We start from the raw sequence: 19,755 nt of genomic DNA on the forward strand, positions 1-19,755 counted from the left end.
TAGCATTGAACCCCTCGGGGGCATGCAGTAGTGGTGAAGAGTGAGACACTTTCCTGAGACTCTAACACATTAATGCACTTTTATACTTCATCACGTAGAGCACAGGAGAGCGCAGATCATACAAAACAATCAACACTAAACGCATGTTCCTCACCGCTCCAGGGCATTCTCTGGGCTGGGGGCCAAGTCCCTCGGGTTGTCTGCAGGCCTTGGGCTCAGGAACGTGGGCATGAGGCTGCTACATACTGAGGAGTGCTCCAGTCCTTTAAAAAAAAAAAAAAAATACTGGAACGTGCTCCAAGTCCACCGCTAAGTGATACTGGCAGCACCCAACTGCCATTGCAGCTCCTCCAGAAGGTGCTAGAATGGCGTTCCGGAGTGTTCCGGCACAATTCCAGCCCCGGTGCTGAGTGAGCTCTCTGCTCCCGCCCATCTACGCTCCTGTGGCTAGCACTTCCTGGCCAACATTAGGTCAGTCATGCCCCCCACTTCTCCACAGAGACAGGCACCTCTGTGCATGGGGTTCGCCCCTCCCCCATGCAGCGCTATCTTCCCACAATCCCCTTGAAAGAGGTGCTGAAGACAGGCTTCTGTGGAAGTGGGGGCACTGGTGCCCCAGAGCCGGTGCCCGGGCGCAGAGCCCAATGCAGATGACCCCAGTGTCCCACAGGACCCCATGACCTGCTGGGACTGTCCCATGGAGGGCGCTAACCCTGCCCCGAAAGAGCAGGTCTGGAGTTGTTCCTCATGGGTGTGGTGCTGGGCTTTCTCCCAGTGAGGAGGGGGTGCTCTGGCCCAAAGCTGCCCCCTCCCCATGACAGGCATTTCTAACTGGACCCCTCAGGCGGGCGGCCGGGCATTCGTCTGACCAGCTCTGGGCACATCCCATCTCCAGGCTGGCCGACCGCAATCGGCAGAACAGCCAATGGGCCACCTGGAAAGGGATGGCTGAGGTTTTTGGGCGGTGCTGCCGGCTGCGCTGCTGGGCATGCGCTTCCGGCTCGGCCAGGGCGTCCACTTCCGGCACTCGGGTGGCCTGGGTGTGTGTGTGGGGGGGAGGGGGGCTGGCTGCCACGCTAGGAGGGGGGGCGCACAGCTTCCCTCATGACACCCAGGGACCTCCCCGCTGGTGCCGTCCTGCAGCAGCGCGGAGATCCCCATTGTTATTGCACATACCCCTTGCAGGGACAGGTTGGCGTGAGGAGCTTTGCACCCAGCATTCAGAGCTGCAGGCAAAGTGCCACCGTGACCAGCCAGCAGTGGGGAGTCCACAGAGGAGGGACAGACTGAGGACCTGGGTCCTTCTGAAGTCTGAGCAGTTCTTGGTGGAAGGCACACTGCAGGCAGAGGCTGTCCGGGCCTTGTGGGAAGCTGCATTCTGCACTGAGCCCTGCACTTTGGGCAGGACGCTGGGATGGGGAGAGTTAGAGAACAGCCACCGGGATCAAACGCCTGGGCAGTAAAACCTCTCAGGAAAGGACAAGGCCGGGGGGTGGCCGGTCTGCAGCAGAGGGCCCAGGGGAATTCCAGCCATCTGCAGATCTGCGGGGAGGTCTTGTGAAAAGGACGGGGACTGATCCTGCAGCAAGGATAATGGAGGTTAAATATCAGGAAAACCTGGAGGATTCCAGGAGCAGAGCAGGGCACTGGACAGGACAAGCACCTGGGGGAGGCTGCAGACTCCGCCCCCCGGGGCCCAATCCCCATTACCCCGTGCTGTCGCTGGCACTGAGCCGCTCGGGACAAGTGTGAAAGCCGGTGACTCGCTGGGTTCAATCATTTGTTGTCAGATATCAGCTCTTGTTACAGATTATTAATGCAGACAAGACCGGGGGGGAGTGGAAGAAAAGATGTACTGTCACTTTAAATCTATGGCAGGGAGCCAGGTCCAGGGGGCTGGGAAGGGTCAAAGAAGCGGAGAGAGACAGAGCAGCCGTGGGGTTAATCCTGCTCCCCTCACTCTAATAAAGTCCCTTGTTCAGCATTGGAAGAAAGCGACACTTCTCCTTTGTCCCCTAGGGCAGCTAGAACCCGCTGTGCTGACGGGAAGGGCCTGTCGCCAAACCAAGTGAGATGTGGGACGTCTCCAATCCCGGTGCGGAGATGAGAGCGTCATGTACGTAAGTCACTCAAATCCCACGGGAAGCTCCTCCGCGGCGACCGTCAGTGCCAGAGCTCACGAGTGCTTTCCACGGCGGGGCTGGCTCTGCTCTCCCCTCTGTAGCATGGTCTGTTTGTACAATGCCGGACGGGGGCGAGGTACCTGAGCCTCCCAGAGCAAAGTGCAGACAAACCCCGCCCCAAAGATGACATCAGAGACACACAAGCACGGGTGGCATGTGAACCTCCACTTCAGGGACACGCGAGCCCCAGCCCCACCCCTTCCGCCCGAGGCCCCGCTCCACCCGGCATCTTCCACCCCGCTCACCTTCCGGAGCCCTGTGGCCTGTCAAAGTCAGACTCGGGACTCACAATTTGTCAGAGCACTCTGTTTTATTAGCACAGCGCTCTGCTAATACATTCAGTTAATGTGAGCCCCCATGCAAGACCCAAACAGTCTTATTTATAGAGATGCAGGAATTCGCAAGGAGCAGAACCCGCCCCCCACCTGCCACACCCAAGCAGAAACCTTTCCACTGCTAGAAATACACCAGGCCGATGCCAACACCTGAAGATATGCAATCAGTTCAGAGAGAACTAGAAGTATTATGGATCTGTCAACATTTCTTCCACGCCTCGGATATGTACGTGAGCCCGAGACGACTACAGGACAAAGCTGCAGGCTGGACATGGGCGCTTTAGCATGATGTAGCCTGCAACGTATCGAGGAGCAGGTGACCAACTATCCCGCCCTGAAATACTAGGATGTGAATGGAGAGACAGCCTGGCAGTGGAATGGGGCTGAAGGCTGAGAGTTTACACAAATCCCCTTTTGCCAGCAGCCGGCTCTCCTGCCAGCAGCTCCCGCCCTGCCCCAGCTCAGGGCTCCTGTCCTGCAGCTTCTCTGTTTTCTTTCCAAATTTACCAGACTGCCCCACACCATTCGTTCAACCTCCCAGGGACAGAGTTAATGCTGTGTGTTTGAGTGGCACTCTCCCAGCCAATCAGGTTTTCTCAGTGTAGCCTGGGGGCGGGAGCGCTCTCCCAGCTTCACACCAGAAAGTGACTACACACCAGCTGGTGGCCCCCAAGCGCCTGCCCTACATGCGGCTGATACCACGATACAACAGCCCTTAGCCATCAGCTATGAGAAAGGGGCTGGGATGTGCATCACTGACTTCTTACCCAGAGCATTTATTCTGGCACTTTCCGCTCAGAACCACCTCCATTCCCTGACTTACAACAGGTCTGGATGGGAATTGCAAGGAGAGAATCTCCACAGAGGAAAAGATTCAGTATTAATGTCCCAGAGAATGGGGAGACCTTGGTGCCTCTGTCGGCGATGGGGCCATCCATGGGCCAGAGTGCCCAGGGCTGGGGAGCTCAGGGACAGGGGGGCAGGTGTATCGGGGTGGGACATCACACTTCTGAACAGGGGTTCGGGTCCCTTGGGACCGGAATTGGAGGTGGGGTTGGGTGCAGGTGGCACAGTTACGCGGCATTGGTCCTGCTCGTCAGTCTGTGCCAGCACAAAGCCAGAGGCTATGGCTCCACCCTCCCTGATCGGACCCCGGATGGGCCCGCCCGGGCCTTGTGCAGCATAGACCCAGCTGAGTGGTTTGGCTGGGACCTCATTAACTCGGCCCTCCCTGGACGGGACACGAGGAGGGTCGGCTGGACCCGAGAGCAGCTCGCACAGGACTGAGCAGTGTCATCCCAGCTGGCAATGACCTCACCCAGCTCAGAACTTCTGAGCCGTTTGGATCCAAACAGCCTGATGCCGTTGGGACCAGAACATTCCAGGACGATTTAAACCACAACCGTCTGGTGCCCCTTGGATCAAACCCTTGGCTCAGGTCAATCGTGATCCTGTCTGCTGCTTATCAAAAGAAGATTGAAAGGTGACTCCACCTTAAGCTAGAGTTTTCCATGCCTAAAATTCAGCTGGCGCCAGATGCGTCACACTGAACAGGTTCCAAACCTCTCGGAGGCTCTTACCTTCTAAACAGGGACGTCAGTTTTCTAGTGAAATCAGGAAAAAGAAAGGAGAAAACTCAAAAGAGGTTCCTCCTGGTGCTCACATACATGAACCCAAATACTCTCTCAGACCTCAAAGAGAGACCTCGAGAAGGAGACTTGCTGAAGCAAAGCCACAGGGGTCTCTGAGGTTTCCCTGGCCCTGCGCCCCTGTCCTGCCTTGCTGATGTCAGCATCCCTCTGTGAGGTCACCACCTCCCCTGCACCTTTGGCCAATAGGCTGAGGTCCTGCAAAAGGCCTTTGTGATGTCACTGCCACACCCACTCCTCCCCTGCAGTGTTAATGTCCTGCCACAGGCCAGACACTTTGGAGGTTTGAGCTACTCCCTGTGGATCACCCCGCTCAATGAGTGTTCATTCTAGGAAGCAAGCCGGCTAGACAGTAAAACATCACAAGCTGCTCCCAATGCTACACTCGGTTTCTCAGAAATGAGTAGACTTTATGGGCAGCAGAGACCGTTAGAGCATCTAATCTGACCCCCTGCATATCACAGGCCTCCTGTCTACCACAATAGCTACTTTTGGGGCAAACACATTCCGGAAAGGCATCTAGTCTTTATTAAATGACATCAAGAGATGGAGAATCCACCACTTTCCATGGTAGCTTCTTCCTGGGTTCAATCATCCTTGCTGTTGAATATTTGTGCCTTATTTGTCATAGGAATTTGTCTCTTTTCACCTTCCAGCCATTGGGTCTTGCTCTGCCTTTCTCTGCTCGATTAAAGAGCCCTTTAATACCCAGTATTTTCTCTCCATTAAGGCATTTCAACACTTCAGTGAAGTCACCTTTCAATCTTCTTTTGATAAGCTAAACAGGTTGAGCTCTTTCAATAGCTCACTAGAAGGCATTTTTCTCCAGCCCTCAGAACATTTCGTGGCTCTTTGCTGCCCAGCTCCAATTTCTAGGACCATCTTTTTCAAAGGAGGACACCAAGACTGGAGGCAGTATTCCAATAGCAGTCTCACTGCTGCTGTGTCACCTCCCTATCCTACTCACGGCTCTGCTCCTTCGTCTAATGATGGCTTTAGCCCTGTTCACCACAGCATCACACTGGGAGCTCATGTTGAGTGGCTTCTCCACTCTGGCCCCTAAATCCTTTTCAGAGTCACTGCTTTCCTGGATACACGTCCCCATTCTGTAGGTGTGGCCGGCGTGCCTTGTTGCCACGTATAGGACCTTGCATTGGGAGAAATGCCGTCCAGCCCTGCTGGTATATAGGGGATAAGCACAGAACAAACGTACCTTTAGGAGCTGTGTTGTCCATAGGCTCTGAACAACATGTGGGGGTCAGCAGATTACAAACGCACGACAGACCTGTAGTGTAGACAGGTCCCAACTGCGTCTCCGTTTCCCACCCTGCTCTAAGTTTAGTCACAGCCGCCATGTCTTTTCCGCCATGTCCCTTAACCCCACGTCACTGTAGAAGAGAGATTTTCTGGTAGCCAGCTGGCTCTCCTGCATGTGGATGTCGTTCCAAAAGATGTGCTCTGGCTCAGTCCCATGCTATGGTTGGCTGAAGGAACCACTTGGTGACATTCTAGGCCCTGAGTTATACAGGAGGGGCGACTAGATGCACATAATGGTCCTTTCTGACCTGAACCTCTATCAATCGCCACATTTTCTGCTGCTAGGAAGAGAACTCTGAACCTATTTTCTCTCATTCACTTTCAGTCGGAATAATTTCAATCCAGGCCAAAGGATTTCCTCTTCCATTGTGTCTTCAGCACCTTTGCGAGCAACCAGTTACTGTTACCCACAGGTTTCCAGTTTCAACCTGTCCCAGGGTGAGATGGCCAGGAAAGGGGTTGGAGCTCAACTGCACCTGGCCCAGGTGATGCAGCTCCCTAGGGTGAAGGGAATAAGTGTGGGGGTCACGTGACAAGACGCAGCCTGTGACTAGGACCCAGGCCTGCTGAGAGATAGAAAGGCAGCCTGTGCTCAGCCAGGAGACAGACCCCAAGGGAAGCAGGCATGGGAGGGGCTTGGAGCGTCCTTTAAAGGTCAGGGACAAGCTGGGAAGGGGCCAGGCTGAGCACTAAGGACCAGGCCCTAGGAGGGAAAGACAGGGCAGTTTAGGAGATGGGGCAGATAGTCCAGTTGGTTTCGGCTCCCAGGACCAGACACCCAGAGGTGACGGTGATTGTCGGGGCTTCTGTCCTTCTTCCCCAGTGTAGTGCTGACAGGAGACTGTACATGAGACCTTGCAGTTGCGGGGGTGACACAGGCACTAGCATGTGCATGGGAGTTTGAGCAACAGGGCAGAGGCCTGTGTGGGGCAAGGAGGGCAGGGATTTGGGAAGCAAGAGCAGAGGATCAAACCCTTTCTTAATGTGGGTCAGGATGATCCCCATTTCAAAGACAGAGAAAGTGAGGCACCAGGTGGGAGAGTGACCTGGCCAGGATCACGTTACCGCTCAGTGGCAGGACTGCAAACAACCCGTTCCCTGATCTCCTCACTGGACGCTGCTGCCCCTCCTGTATGACCCCTCCAGCCATCCTCGCCCACAGGCCATCCCCACCACTCTCCAATACCAGGCTGTTTCCACAATGGAAGCGGGCTTGTAACAGAGTTCACTCACCGATAGGTGCCCCTTCCTTCAAGGCCTGGGGTCACAGATTTCTTGGGCTAGCACGCCCGCCAGCAGGCTTTTGGCTGGGAACTCAGCCCTTCGGCCAGGTAACCATCTTTTAGTCCCACTCCTTCCTGGGTCGCGCTCATCCCAAACGAAAAGTCAAAAAATGTCTTTAACTGAAACAAGATCCTCTGTCCCTTGGGGGCTTTTCCTCAGCCTGACTTTGGCTCGGCCTGCCCTTGCTGGCCTTGGTAGCCCTTTCTATGGCCCTGTACATCCCCTTCCTTAGAGACCGTGGGAGAACCAGTCCTACCCTGGATTCTAGGTTCTGCCCCAAGGCCCTGTACCCAACAGCTAGGCCTGCTCCTGTACCTTTGTTGCGGTTTCCCCTGGTTTCCCCTCAGCTGGAGCTCACTCTGTAATCCATTTGGCCTAGCTCCAGGCTTTATAGCCCACAGGCCAAGCCCCCTGTTATATACCCTCCTCCTTAGAACCTGGCCCACACGGGGGCAAGTTCTATTCTTCTCCAAGCTTCATCCCTCCTCATCTCATCGCTGTCACCGGCTGCGCGCTTGTACAGCCTGTGCGCAGTGTCTGCAGCTCCACTGCCAGCTCGCTCGGGGCAAACCTTCTCTTCTGCAGTATCCCGACGCTCTTCCTGCAGCCACTCAGTCTCATGAACAGCTGCTTGCAGAGCCTCTTCTGAAGCCTTTAGCGTCTTCTGTTGCCTTTTTGCTACTGCCGCTGCATCTGCCAAAACCTTTTCGGTCAGGGTCTGAGAACCCACCATGGACTGCTCCACCCTTGTGTTTGTCCCTCCTCCAGTCTGCTTCATCTCTGGGCCAATCATTTCGTCCTTCATCTCCCTGCAGCACCCGACAGGGTGTGTTGGTGGAGGGTCTGCAAGGTCCATGGCCACCCGAGCCACCTCCACCTTGCCTGCCTCATGGGGGTTTGTGTCAGAGGACACCTTCTCCTTTCTTTCTAACTTCTTAGGGCCCTGGCCCCTCGTTCAGCCACTTCAGCAATTTCCTAAGCAGGCCGTGTCTTTTGATATGGCCTGCTTCTCTGCCCCCAAAACAAAGAACTCTTGCTCCCATCTTGGCATTAGGCCACGCTTGTACACTTTCTCATGCCCTTCTCCCTGGGCTAACCTTCTCAGCACAGCCCAGGCATGCTCTCCTTCTCTGCTCTTTTTGTCCATGGGCATAGCAGAGCCTGGGTTGATTTCCCTTTGCAGGATCTCTCACAGGTATTGCTGCTGCTGCGTCTGTAGCTCCACCTGCACTTCCCTCTGCGTCTGTTGGTTTTCTAGGAGCTGCTGGAGAAACCCCTAGATCTGCTTTGGCTGCTTAGCCAGTCCCTGGAACTGAAGTGAGAAATCGAGCGACCAGCTTGGTCCCTTGATACACCTGCTTGGGGGAGGGATAGCTCAGTGGTTTGAGCATTGGCGTGCTAAACCCGGGATTGTGAGCTCAATCCTTGAGGGGGCTATTTAGGGATCAGGGCAAAAAACTGTCTGGGGATTGGTCCTGCTTTGAGCAGGGGGTTGGACTAGATGACCTCCGGAGGTCCCTTCCAACCCTGATATTCTATGATTCCTTCAGCAACCAAGACTTCCCTCACGGATCACAGGGGGAACTCAATCCTGCCAACTATGCCAATCATAAATGAATCTACTCATCGTTAGGTGCCCCCCGGCGGCCAGGCATGGCATCACAGCCCTCTCGCTGGGCTAGCGTCCCCCATCCATGGTCGCTCCAGCACCACGGCAGTTTCTCTGCCTGATAACTCCGGCCAGGTCACCACCTTTAGTCCACCCTTCTGGGGCCCAGCTTGCCTCACACTAAAAGTCCAAAGAGGTCTTTCCACAGACAGAAGTCCTTCTGCCATCGCTGGGGCACTTGCTCAGCCTGTAGCCCCCTTGCTGGGCTTGGGAACCTTCTCCAGGTGCGTACACGCCACCTCCTCTGGGGCCGGTAGGGGAACCCAGTCCCACCCTGACATTGATAGCAGCTCAGGGCCCTGGACCCAACAGCTAGGTCTGCACCTTTCTCTTTGCTGCACTTTTCCAACCTCTCTTCTCAAGTTCCCCTCCAGGCTTTCCTTGCTGCTCTGAACTTCCTACTTCGTTCTCAATCCTGTTGCTACCCCAGCTGGGGTGTATCACCACCGAAGTCTGGCTCTTTACGGGGGCGGATATGGTGCCTCTCAGTTCGGGCTCATTCTGTAATCAGCTTTCTGTGAGTGCCAGGGGGCTCCATTTCCCCTTCCACTAGCTCCCCATTTACAGAGAGCCAGAGAAGTACCTGCAGCAGGGAGCGGGAGTTGCTGGTGGCCTCAGAGGCACAGGCCCTGCAGCGCCTCGGGCACCTGGTGCAAGTGCCGCATGATACGGAGCTGGCGCATCACATTGGCCGTGACGTCCTCCTGCTGCAAGGGAACGAGAACCTGTCTGAGACTCAGACACCTCCGAGGAATCAGGGGGGATTAACGGCCCCTGGAACCAGCAGCATTTCCACCCAGCCCCTGCCCACCTCTGAGGGATGGATTCCCCCTCCTGACCTCCAGGATGGAGTCTTGTTGTCCTTCCTAGTGACCTCCAGTGGCAACCCCCCTCCTTGTACGGGGAGCTCCTGCCACTTCCCCCTCAGTGCCCCTGACAGCTGTTCCACCTCCAATCCATAGCTCAAGTTCTCAGACCCCTCTCCTCCAGCCCCACCCAGGTTGGGTAGGGAGGGGACTGTAGTGGGGGGGCAGGAGGGATTCTGGCAGCAGTGAAGTGGGATGTGGGGAGGTTGAGACCTTTCCCCAAGTCACCCCAGCCACTAATGCTGAAGCCGCAGGATGGCAGCCCTGGTGAATGGGACGGATCGGCAGCCCCTGCTGACTGAATCCTCCTGTTCTCTCCAGCAGGGCCGGCTTTAGGAAGGGCGGGGCCCAATTCGAACATTTTTGGCGGGGCCCCGGCAGGGATGAGTAACAAAAAAAGTAATGTAAAAAAAAGCCTTTCATTTTTTCCATGTATTATTTACTTTCCATAACTATATAAATAATAAAATTATATATTATGTACATTGCATCATATATGCTGTTGATCGGTTATTAATGAGCTCCGTTTCACGTGTGTGGGTCCCCGCCACTCCCCGGGTGTGTGCTAGGGTGACCAGATGTCCTGATTTTATAGGGACAGTCCCGATTTTGGGGTCTTTTTCTTATAGGATCCTATTATCCCCCACCCCCTGTCCCGATTTTTCACACTTGCTGTCTGGTCACCCTAGTGGTGTGCACATGTGTGGGTCCCAGCTGCTCCCTGCCCCCCTCATTGAAGCAGGTGTGCAGGGTTACTGCCCTGGGAACTGCAGGGTACCAGTGGACATGGGGCTGGCTGGAGGCAGGGCAGGGGCTCACTGGAGGTAGGGTCTGGCTGCAGGCAGGGCAAGGGGTGCGGGGCTGGTTGGAGACAGGGGTGTGTGGGGCTGGCTGGCTTTGGGCAGGGCCGCAGGGGGGTGCGGCAGGGGTTGCCTGGAGACAGGGCAGGGGGTGTGGCAGAGGCTGGCTGTGGGCAGGGGGTGCAGGGCTGGCTGCAGGCAGGCCAGGGGGGCGGGGCTGGTGCGGGCAGAACAGGGGGGGGCGGGGCTGGAGGTAGGGCAGGGGTGCAGCAGGGGCTGGCTGTGGACAGGGGGTGCAGGGCTGGCTGGAGACGGGGCTGGCTGCGGGCAGGGCAGGGGGTGCGGGGCTGGTGCGGGGACGGGGTGCAGCAGAGGCAGTTGGAGCCCCGGCCCTTTAAATAGCCCCCGAGTCCCCCGCTCTCCCAGGGCTTTGGGGGCTATTTAAAGGGCCCAGGGCTCCCCTGCTTCTACCGCCCCGGCCCTTTAAATAGCCGTGGGAGCCCTGGGGAAGCAGCGGGGCTCCAATGGCTATTTAAAGGGCCGGGGTGGTAGAGGCAGCGGGAGCCCCGGACTTTTTAAATAGCCCCCAGAGCCCCGCAGCCCTACCCCAGGGCTCCAGCATTGGGGGTCTGGTGGCAATTTAAAGGGCCTGGGTTCCGGCCCCTGCTGGGAGCCCTAGGTCCTTTAAATTGCCCCCTGGGGAAGCCGGGCCACCCTGGTACAGCGCACCGGCTCTTGCCGGTACACCGTACCGGGGCTTGGGCCCGGGGCCCGATTCAGGGGAATTGGTTGAATTGGCCTAAAGCCGGCGCTGGTGGGGGGATGGCCACAGAGCCGCAGGGAGGGGAACCCTGAGGTGTGGGGGTTGGTTGGGTACTGGGAGTTCCTCCTGAAGGGACGGGGGTTGGCCAAGGTCACTCAGCCCCGGGGTGTGGGAGGGGGACTGGCTGAGGGCACTCAGAGCCCCAGGAAGTGGAGGGGGGGCTGAGGGGAGGGACTGGCCAGGGGCACTCAGAGCTCGGGGGAGGGGCTGTCCGGGGGGGGGGGGCACTCACAGCCCCAGGAGGTGGGTGGGGGAGGGGCACACAGGATTTCAGGAATTCCCTGGCAGTGAAGAGCTGCTGGCGGCAGGGAGGAGCCAGCCGTGACAATCCCCACTTGGGATCCCTGGCTGGGCTAGTGGCTATGGGGGCCCGTGGCCAAGCTGCAGCGGAAGGTGACCTGAAGGAAATGCCTCGGCCTCGGCCTCCTGCTAGGAAGGGCCTGGGCCAGACAATGACCCACCGCGCAGTGTCCCAGCTCCCTGCCCCACACCTGCGGGGCACGGCCCCTCCTCTGAAGGGAGGTTGGCATGTACCTTAGTGCTGCTTCCTCTATCCCCAAAGGCCTCTCCCAGCCAGTCTCTGGCAACCCCTGCCGTTCAATACACACATTACCCTGCTGTGACATACCGGGGGGGCGGGACCCCTCGGGGATGGGGGGGGCTGTCACACAGCTGGGCAATTTAAGCCGGCTGGGCCGGGGTGACTGTCTCCCTGGAGCTGGGGTCTCAGCCCAGGTGTCTCTCTGCCCTTCCCCACAGTCGCCCCCGGGCGAGGTGGGAGCGCCCCACGTTGCGTTCCAGCCCCACATTCGCACCCACAAGTGCTGGTGGGTTCCAATCCCAGCTGAACACGCCCACCCGGCCCTAGTGCGGAGCAGAAGGGCCCAGCGCTGCCCCACAGACCCTCTGGCTCTCCGAGCCCGCTCTTACCCATAACCGCAGCACGTCTGGCCCATGCTGAACGCTGCTGCTCTGTGCAGAGAGGCTGGCACTTCTCGCTTCTGCCGTATGAGGGGCAGGTGCTGCTACCGACTGCTCCCCCTAACCCCGCCCTGCTGCGCTCTGGGGATGCTGCCCTGCTGTGCAGATCTCAGGTGTCTTGAACTGGAATTTGTTTGGAGAGAAACTGCTAAGGAGCCTTATCAGCCCTGAGCAGAGAGTACCTGGGAGCCTGCCTGGGTCGGGCGGGTCTGGTACAGCCTCCCCCCAGATAAGGCTCTTCCCTGGACCTGCCACCCATTGGAATCTGGAACGATTCCCTCCGAGGTAACACCTGGGGCAGCCAGGGCAGGGCACGGCCTGCTCCCATGGAGCGTTAGGGCTTTCAGGAGGTGTCAGCGGAGCAGGTTGTACGTTAAAGCAGCGAAGACAGTTGGGGGGGCAGAGGAATTGGGTGCTGTGGCCCCCCCATGCCTGGGGCCTATTTGAAAGGCAGCTGTCACACTGTCCCCTTTATCGGGAGTGCCCACTACACCCATCTCATGCAGTCCTCGGCACGAGAAGGGGAAGCACGTTCCCAGCTGAACGGCGTTCGTCCAGGACTCACCGACCCCTATTCCAGGATGGGGGAGTGACCTGAGAGAGAGGTCACCATGTAGCCTGCAATTATTGGTGGCTTCTGGATTCCTCTGGGAAAGGGTTAACCAGGGGCTTAGTTTAGTCCACACTTGGCTTTCTCGGCAGTGCTGGACTCTGGTGGCAGGGAGGGGTCCAGCTCGCACCCTTTCACCTGGCAGGGAAAGTGACCTAAAGGTTAGGATGTTCTCACAGGCTATCGTAGTTACTGGGACCTTGGCAGGGAGGATTGGTGGCTTGTGGGGCATCGGATACCTCCCCTCCTCCTAGAGCTGTGCAGTAACCAGAACATTACCCCTGCGAGGAGAGGGTTTCAGGGACCCTGGGATCTTGGGAGCCAGGGCTTCTCTCAGCAGCCTGGAAGCCCAGGCCCCCCATCAGCCTGTCAAGCAGGTGGGCAGGCGGGCGAGCTGGCAGGGAGCCAAGCAGCTTTCCGTGCGAAACCTGCCTGCTTTCTGTCGGAAGGTTTGTCCAAATCGACGTGTTCCCACGAAGCGTTTGGATTTTAACAAGCTGGCAATTTCTGATGGAAAAACAGTTCCACTGGCAAATTCTGACCAGCGCCTCTCCTGACTGCATAGCTCCCTGCATCTTTGCTGAGCGTGGAATCAGAATGGACTTGACACAGGTGGTTGTGCCCTGGGATGCCATCTCAGGCCAGCTCCCCCAGTGCTCCGGCGCTCACATTCTCCTAGTGGTGACGTCTGACCCTGGGGAGATGAAAGGCCTCTGCAGGTTGTTTCCAGCAGTGTGAGCTTTGGCTGCAGGCTTCTGTCCCCAGCCATGCCAGGAAGGAATCTGTCTAGCCAGGCTGGGCGTCCTCCCTCATCTGTGGTCAGAGGTCACACAGGCCCTTCCAGTGACAAGGTGGCAGCATCTGGCCCTGGGAAAACAGACATCTGCTGTGTGCTCACCCCAGAGATTTCTTTCTTTCTGCAAACTGAAGAGGCCTCTCTCCTGTAGCCTCAGGAGAGGCTGCGAGGAGGCCAGCAGGCCCTGTGGCCCCCCGCAGACTGAGGGAGCCCCTGACCAGTAGCTCTAAAGGCCAGAAGACCCCACAGGACAGGTGGGGAACGGGACTGTGACGTTACGTTGCTGTTCCATGGTTCCTTTCTCCTCAGCTGAAGAAGAAACTGAGCCCTGAAGCAAGGCAGCAGACTGGCTTGTCCGTGCGGCTGATCCAGTATTCACCAGAGGGGGGAGAAGGAACAGTGAGGCTGGTGGGTTCCTTCTTCTAAAAAGAAAACAAATCAGAGCATGTTTTTACATCCGGCTTTTGACTCCCGGGACAATGGGTGTGATCATCCCAAGTAGAAAAGTCAGCCTGTAATGCCCGGCTCCTGCTGGCTCCTCCGATGGAGACTCCACTTCCCCTCTCCTCCCCGTAAGGCAGGGGAACTGCCAGCCACTGCCTGGTACTGTCTGCCCCCAGCAGCAACACTCCTCTGCCTCCCGCCGCCCTCTCCTCTGCTGAGGTCCCCCGTGCCCTGCCCTGGCACCCTCTCTGCTATGGGGTCAGACACGCGGGGAGAGCAGGGCAGGTCTGTGCCCTCAGCCTTGGGGCTCTCGCACAGAGCTCTGCCCGCAGGCCCAGCCCTGAACATCACGGCGTCAGAGGAGCTTCTCCCACTATCATGGCAGCTCCTCCTGTTGGTGCCCAAAGCCCGGGACTCGCACTCAGCCCCTGAAAGCAGGGCCGGCTCCAGGCACCAGCCGACCAAGCACGTGCTTGGGGCGGCACCTGGTAAGGGGCGGCCAATCTTGGGGTGGTGGGGATTTTTTTTGGGGGGGGGAGTTTGGTCGCTGGGGGTGGGGTGGGTTGTTTTTGTTTCGTCGGCTGGGCGTGTAGGGGGCACTGGGGGGTGGGATTCGGCAGCAGTGCTCCGGGGGGGGTGGCAGCACGGCGGGGCGCTCCGCGGGGGCGGGGGCGCTGTTTGGCAGCACGGCTCGGCGGTGGGGTGTTTGGCGGCGCGGCGCTCGGTGGGAGATATGTGTGGCGGTGGGAGGGTTCAGCAGCACGGCGCGGCGCTCCGCGGGGGGACGGTGTTCGGTGGCGCTCGGTGGGGGGGTTCGACGGCACGGCATTTGGCGGCGCTCCGCGGGGAGGGGGTGTTCGGTGGCGCTCGGTGGGGGGGTTCGACGGCACGGCATTTGCCGGCGCTCCGCGGGGGGGGGGTGTTTGGCTCCGCGGTGCTCCGCGGGGGGGGTGTTCGGCTACGCAGCACTCCGCAGGGGGCTGGCGGGGTCGCCAGCGCTCCGCGGGGGGTGGGTGTTTGGCGGCGCTCTGCAGGAGGGGGGTGTTTGGATGCGTGGCGCTCCTCGGGGGGCTGAGGGGTTCGGCGGTGCGGCGCTCCGCGGGGGTGGGGTGTGTTCGGCAGCGCTCTGCGGGGGGCGGTGTTCGGCGGCGCTCCGCGGGAGGGGGTTGTGTTTGGCGGCGCTCCGCGGGGGGGGGGGGGGTGTTCGGCTCCGCGGCGCTCCGCGGAGGTGGGGTGGCGTCGCGGTGCTGAGGGCGTGTGTTATGGCGGCGCTATGAAGGGCGGCACTCTTTTTTTTTGCTTGCAGCGGCAAAAAAATTAGAGCCAGCCCTGCCTGAGAGTTGGGAACGTTGCAGCACAGCCCAGCCCCGGCTGCTGGGAGAGGAAGGCCACCCCACCTCCCTGGCCGGGAGAGCTGCCATGATCCCCCCATCTGCCAGCCCCAGTTCTTCCCTATGAATTTAAAGATGCGTTAGGCTCCTTGATTTCCTCGGCAGGAACAATGTTCTCATGAGTGTGTGCGCACGTTCCCCTCCCTGACAAGCATGCAAAGCTGATCTGTCCACGGCCGAGTTCTCAGAACAGTAATGTTCTTCTCTCTCTATTGAGCCCTGATGTATTAGAAGGTAAAACTCCTGTGAAAGGTGCGCTAGTAATGTTCAAAGCCGGCCGGCAATGCAGGTACTGCCACCAGGCTGCACGGTGATTCATCTCAGAGACATCTCATTAATTTAGCAAATACTGCCTGAAAGGAAGAGAGCGTCGGCAACCCAAACTGTTCACACAAATAAAATCCATATCAGACGCCGCTCACCTTTCCGAGGCGGCTTTGCCTTCCCCTCCCCTCTCCTCTGAAATGTGCGTGGATATAGGTGAGTAAGCAAAGGTGCACTCACACACAAACACACAGTGACACATCTATAATCATACAGTGCATCACTCTGTTCCTAGGATCTCAACAAAGTTCACCTCCGCTCATTAAAGGTGACATGCTAAACAATTGGGTTTGAGCTCTTATTTTTTTCTTCTTTATGGTGGATAAAGAAAGCATGAAAAGGTTTTTTTTTTAAATTGTTTCTTTCTTGTTTTTCACTTTAGACATACCCAGTCTTAGCTTCCCTGTTTCTGCTGGTGGGCTCCAGAGGGAGTTTTCTAATCCCTCAAACCAAAGGAGCATGACTACTGAATATTTAGCAAAGAGAGCTTTTCTCCCTACTGTGTGTTCGGCATTTGAGTGAAATGGGTGCCAACCAGAACAACCGACCTCCTCCCCATGCACCTGTTTCAAGCAGCCTGACCAAAAACCCCTTCCTTCCTCCCTTGATCACTCAGGTTTCATATCCTTGGTACTTGTGAGAAAGCTGTGCAAATCTGTGATCACACTGAGTGTGCTGTGCACGTCTTAGTGTACTTCTCTGTCACCCTGTGTGGACTGTAAGTTCTCTGGGGCACAGACTGTGGGTGATAGTTTTGCTTCTCTGGCACAGTAGGACGCTATAAGAAGAGACAGGTTTCAGTGTGGTAGCCATGTTAGTCTGTATCAGCAAAAACAACGAGGAGTCCTTGTGGCACCTTAGAGATTAACAAATATATTTGGGCAGAAGCTTTCGTGGGCTAGAACCCACTTCATCAGATGACTTCATTAGACTGACCTCCCATTTGGTAAGACAACTCCCATCTTTTCATGTGCTGTGTATATACCTGTTAGTCTCTAAGGTGCCATTAAGGACCATCCGCTCCAATGCAAGGCATTTCTTTACAGCGCCTTCTCTGATATACACACACAGCAACGTGTGTGTGTGTATTATTAAAAAGCCCTCTTGATCGGGCACACTTCTCACCCTTGGGAGAGGACAAGGGAACAAATATGTGATGGGTGTTAGTCATGTAGCGTAATGCACCACTGGAAGGTGCTGTGATACTGTGGTGGTGAACGTGGTATAATGACCTGCACAGAACAGAATAGCATGGGAGTGACACTTGAGGTATGTCTGTACAGCCCCAGCAAAAGTAGGGCCCAGCTGATAATGGTCTTTCAGCACTACCACGAGAGAAACGTTAAATAATAATAAACCGACCTCGTCAACCCAGTAGTTCTGTCGTCACCTATAGAGCCAGCTACGAAAAAAGAAGGGTGGACAAGATCTGCATTTCTAATGTAAAAGCAAATCAAACCCCACAGGGCTTTAACAACAACTACCCTTTATTCATCAGAAAGAAGCCAAAAGGAACGTGCCCTGTATTTGGTTCCGAGCACAGGTCCCCGTTTGAAGGATGTGCTGACCTCAGGATAGCCGTATAGGTTTGGTTGAGGGCACAGGCCTGGGCGTCAGGACACCTGGGTTCTATTCCTGACCTGCTCTTTAGCTTTGGTCACTTCATTTCTCCGTGCCTCTGTTTCCCCACCCACTTTTTGTCTGTGTAGACTGTAGGCTCTCTGGGGTGGGGCCAATCTCTCATCATGTGTTTGGACAGCGCCTAGCACCAGGGGGCCCTGGTCTCGTTTGTGGCCCCTAAGCCCTACCGAAATGCATTACCTAGGGAGGTGGTGGAGTCTCCTTCCTTGGAGGTTTTTAAGGCCCGGCTTGACAAAGCCCTGGCTGGGATGATGTAGTTGGGAATTGGTCCTGCTTTGAGCAGGGGGTTGGACTAGATGACCTCCTGAGGTCCCTTCCAACCCTGATATTCTATGATTCTATGACTGTCCTCTGCGCACAAACCCTAGCCTCTCCCCTGCCCCCCACATCTCCCTGAGCCTCCCTCCTGCCTCCCTTAGCCTCCTTCTTGTCCCCATCCCCCTGTACCCCCCTCAGCCTCCCTCGGCTCTCCACACCCCGGCCCCCTTAACCTTCCCCCACATTCTTCTGCCCCCTGCCCCCACATGCCTGCACCTCCCTCAGCTGCTCTTATATCCCACATGATCACCTCCAACCCCCTCAGCCTCCCCTCTGCCCCATCCCCATGCCCCCCTCAGCATTCCCCCTGCCCCCCACACTCCCTGGCCCCCTCAGCCTTCTCCCTGCCCCCCACACCTACTACCCCTGTCAGCGTTCCCCCTGCACACTCTGTCTCCCTCATGCCCATATCCCTCTGTCCCCCTCAGCCTGCCCCCTATCCCTGCCCCCACACCCCCCTGCAACCCGCTCAGCCTTAACCCCACATCCCCTCACAGTCCCCATGCGCTGTCCAGGCCCTGAACCATGGCCTCAGCCAGTCTGCCTGTGGGCTCGGCTTCAGCCTCCTGGAGCCCAGCGGGAGGTGGCAGCCAGTGTCAGGAGGGCAGCCTGCCTGCCACATGCAGACAGAGCGTGGGGACGGGGCGGCCCTCGCGCAGGCCTCAGCCCCGCTGGCAGCAGTGGGAGATGGCGCCATTTTGATGAAGGGACAATTGGCGCCTTTGGCCACGTTTCCATGTGGGGTGAGAAGCCCCCACAATGCCGAGTCACAATCAGAGCGCAAGGGCGGCCGTGCTGCTGCCCCTGTTGTGCATGGGGTCGGCCCAGCACGCCCAACTGATGGGGGTGATCCTGTCACGGAGTGTGGGGGGACTCAGGGTCCTGCACCCCCGGCTTCCTGCGATTCACCATGACTCTCAGCCAGCCAGTAAAGCAGAAGGTTTATTTAGACGACAGGGTCACAGTTCAAGACAGGTCCCGCAGGCACAGAAAACATCTTGGGGTCCTCGGGCACCCCAGCCCCCTTGGGAGGTCAGAGCCCCGTCTGCCTCCCAGCCATTCCACCAGCCAGCTCCTGAAACTCTCCCTTCAGCGACCCCTCCCACAGCCTTTGTTCAGTTTCCCGGGCAAAGGTGTCACCTGGCCTCTAACCCCTTCCTGGGTTCTCATGTTACATGCTCAGGTATTCTCCGGTCAGTCTCCCATCCCCCAATGCAGACTATCCCAGCCACACTCCCCTGCCAGCATTCAGAGACCACAGTAAGAACAGTCCCAGTTCGTCACAGATGCGTAGCCAGAATCAGCCAGAATCCACTGGAAGCTGCTTTACCAGTTTGTTGGGGCAGCCAGACTTATGGGGCCGGCTGCAGCTGGCATTCGGGGTGTGCGGGCGGGAGGGAGGAGGCAGCATGAATTGCATGTGGGAGATTCATTCGTTGTTTGTGTGACAGCACAAACTCCCCCTCATCCCAAAACCTGGTCCCCAAATGAGCAGACTGGAGCACATCACACTAAGCAAACTGGTGCCACGTTCAACAAAATAAACAGGTCCCATCTCGTGTCCTTTGTTGCACATTTCGATGGGGTGTGCCAGGTGCTGGCAGGTTGCAGGGTCGAGAAGCGTGCATGCGGGTGAACCGCCTGGGTGCTCTTTTCCAGAACTATACGGACGTGGAGCTGTTCCCTCTAATGCACCAGTTCCTGCCCCCTGTATCCCAGCCAGAGAGCTGGGACACAGAGAGCAGCTGCCTTGACAGTCGCTGAATGAATCCAGTTTGATCCTCTTCCCTGTGGGACAGATGCAGCAGCAGCGCCGTCTCGCTCCAGCCCATCCCACTCAGGTATCTCCTCACCCGGCCGTGACCTGTCGGGACAATGGCGGGAGGAGGGGTTCAGTCTCTGTAACCCCACGTGCTAAGCAGGGGTTAGTGATACCAAATGGAACTGAAAGTCCAAGGGGGGTGGGGAGAGGGGTTCCCACCGGGTGTGTGGGTTTTGGTGAAAGGCGCCTACATTGGGTCTGCCCAGTGCTTAAAGACAGAGCTGACTGGACTCAGCTGGAAGTCCTGGTTTCTTCTCAGTGATCCCTAGAGCTGAAAACACTGTGAAGCCGGTTTGCCTGGGCACCATAGAGCCGGTGCTGTGGTGAAAGACAGTACAGGGGGGAGCAGCAGCGAGGTTCCCCCTAGCCAGGGAAGTCACTAAGAGCTGGACTCACTCCGGGCTAGAGGCCCCTCACAGCATGGCATCGCAGCTCCAGGCAGAGACGGCAGCATGGAGCAGCAGCGGTGCAGAGCAGAGGCAGAGGCATCCCTGGCCCACCC

General features: G+C 57.5%; 1 long non-coding RNA gene across 2 annotated transcripts; it reads right to left on the minus strand.

The window, feature by feature from the left end:
• Nucleotides 1–65: 65 nt before the first annotated feature.
• Nucleotides 66–11,980, minus strand: LOC128825796 (uncharacterized). Of its 2 annotated transcripts, XR_008442734.1 has the most exons (3): nucleotides 11,857–11,980; nucleotides 9,021–9,144; nucleotides 66–263 (listed from the first exon to the last, which is right to left on the minus strand). It is a non-coding gene; the product is annotated as an uncharacterized LOC128825796 (long non-coding RNA). The 2 variants fall into 2 exon arrangements; XR_008442733.1 differs by lacking the exon at nucleotides 9,021–9,144.
• Nucleotides 11,981–19,755: the final 7,775 nt, after the last annotated feature.

The sequence above is a fragment of the Malaclemys terrapin genome, chromosome 18 (genome assembly GCF_027887155.1).
Source record: "Malaclemys terrapin pileata isolate rMalTer1 chromosome 18, rMalTer1.hap1, whole genome shotgun sequence".
NCBI lineage: Eukaryota > Metazoa > Chordata > Testudines > Emydidae > Malaclemys > Malaclemys terrapin.